General features: G+C 44.0%; 2 non-coding genes across 2 annotated transcripts; both read right to left on the reverse strand.

The window, feature by feature from the left end:
- Positions 1 to 1,882: 1,882 nt before the first annotated feature.
- trnae-uuc (transfer RNA glutamic acid (anticodon UUC)) lies at positions 1,883 to 1,954 on the reverse strand. The gene has a single exon. It is a non-coding gene; the product is annotated as a tRNA-Glu (tRNA).
- Positions 1,955 to 2,008: 54 nt separating this feature from the next.
- trnar-acg (transfer RNA arginine (anticodon ACG)) lies at positions 2,009 to 2,081 on the reverse strand. The gene has a single exon. It is a non-coding gene; the product is annotated as a tRNA-Arg (tRNA).
- Positions 2,082 to 2,325: the final 244 nt, after the last annotated feature.

Here is a 2,325-nt window from a genome sequence, read left to right on the forward strand (position 1 = left end):
CTGGGATTTGGTTGGGCCATTTAAGGACATTTAGAAAGTTGTTCCAAAGCCACTCCAGGGTTGTCTTGGATATATTCATGTTGTCGTTCTGAAAGGTTAAACCTTGTCTTAAAATCTGAGGCTGTGTCCACTGTGGAGCAAGTTTTCTTTAAGAACCTCTCTGTATTTCGGCTGCATTCATCCTTCCCTTAATTCTGACCCGTCTTTCCCCTCCTGCCACTGAGAAGTACTCCTGCCAACACCATGCTTCACAATAACAGTGGTATTGCCCAAATATTGAGCAGTGCTTATATTCAGCAGCAGTTTTCATTTAGCTATTCCAACATAAAGCTCTTACTGATGGAGAACTTCTGAGATGGCTGTACTTCCAGCAAGTACTCCCTTTTCTGCAGAGGACTTCTAAAGCTGTTAAAGTTGTCAGTGGGCTTTTGTTTTCTCTCTGATCAAAGCCATTCTAACCTGGTTACTGAGTTTGGCTGGATATCCTGTTGATTCCAAACATTTTTCCACAATGATAGAACCCACTGTGCTCCTTGGAACATTCAACACCTTAGATATGGTTTATACCTTTACCCTGCTCTATGTCTTGACACAATTTGCTCAGGGTGGTCTATGTATTTTGTAGATAGATGTGTTCATTTCTGAATACCGTGTCTACGTTCATGGTCCACAACCATGTTGGCTTTTGTATGTTAGAGACTGGTAAACTGCAATAGTGTGAATGAGAGTACATTCCTACACACCATAAAGTCTGATCATCTTTATTTGCACTGACCTTCATTAGTGATGCTGCCACTGCTGGAGCCACCACTACTTTTAGAACATGGTTGGGAAGAAGCAGAAGACAGGGTTTCACCAATTAGAGGCTTAGGAGTTGGGGATGGCGATGGAGTCAGGGTAGGGGATGTACTCTTAGATGTGGAGGAATTCCCAGACTGAGGTCTCTTTTTCAGATCAACCTTCTGTGGAGATTGTAGGCTAGTGTTAGGTTAGATTGATGGAAATTAACAATACTCACAAAACACACTAACTTGGTACAGTTAATATATAGTAGTTTCTATCAGAGATACACACTCGCTCACTTATTAAGACTATTTGTACAGTCCCCTCTGAAAATACTCAAATGTTTTTTTTATACTTTGAAGACAATTTGGCTTTAAGTTCCAAAAAAGTATATAAGGCTAAAGACCAGAATTCTCACATTTCATTTCCAGATATTTACATCTAGATGTGTAAACAACAACCGTTAAAGATAAATACAAACCTACTAAAATAAAGGTTAAACAAAGTTATTAAAATAAAAAGGTAAATCCCACACTGAAAAAAACATGAAAAAACAAAAAACCTGACGCAGTAATTCGTTTGTAATCTGCTTCTGTGCCACACTGTAATTATGCGAATACATTTGACTTGAATGACACGTCATTAGCGCGCACGATCCATCGATTGTTGTGGGCGGGCCATTGTTGCGATTAGCGGAGAACGATAAAATTGTGAGAGATTCGATTGGCTCGCTATGGGCGATTGTCTGTCCATCTTTTCAGCGCAGGGATTGGAGAAGAAAGATGTAACGGGCCGATGTGATTGGGCGAGAAAGATTTCCCGGGTGAGCTGTGATTGGCCGGCTGACCCAGACTATCGTTCTTCAGGTAGCACCACTGGCCCATGGGAGCCTTAGGGGGAGCCTACAAATAAATAAGTGATGACAAATCAGTTATGTAACGTTTTGCACAGTGAATCGAAATGAACACAACACCAACATGCTGCTGGCTGCAATCAGTGATCGTTTTTGGTTTCTGTTGAGGAAGCGTTCCTGGCTGTTATTAACTGAGCGATTTGGTGAACTCCTTGCCAGCTCTGCGGGCAATCCAATAAAGTCACGTTCCCATACCGGGAGTTGAACCCGGGCCACCTGGGTGAAAACCAGGAATCCTGACCGCTAGACCATATGGGAGGGCAATTCGGCAGCTGGAGTTTGTGGCACACCTCTGGGCTCTTAAAAGGCAGCCGAGCCAGCCAGGAGTCGAACCTAGAATCTTCTGATCCGTAGTCAGACGTGTTATCCATTGCGCCACTGGCCCAGGTGTGCCTTAATGGGAGCGGGGTCCTACCTGCTTATGCTTTTCAAGTGAAAAACGGCCATGCCTAGCGTTCAACAGTGATATGGAAAAGCCAATACCGTGACCCGGATTCGAACCGGGGTTTCTGCAGCCACAACGCAGAGTACTAACCACTATACAATCACGGCACCCCACACACCTGGGCTGGCAGGTAAAAGGAGCTGCTACATGTTGTGATATGGGTTCTGGCGCCCCTCTGGCCTGG

Source organism: Hemibagrus wyckioides, unplaced genomic scaffold (assembly GCF_019097595.1).
Source record: "Hemibagrus wyckioides isolate EC202008001 unplaced genomic scaffold, SWU_Hwy_1.0 Contig8, whole genome shotgun sequence".
Taxonomy (NCBI): Eukaryota; Metazoa; Chordata; class Actinopteri; order Siluriformes; family Bagridae; genus Hemibagrus; species Hemibagrus wyckioides.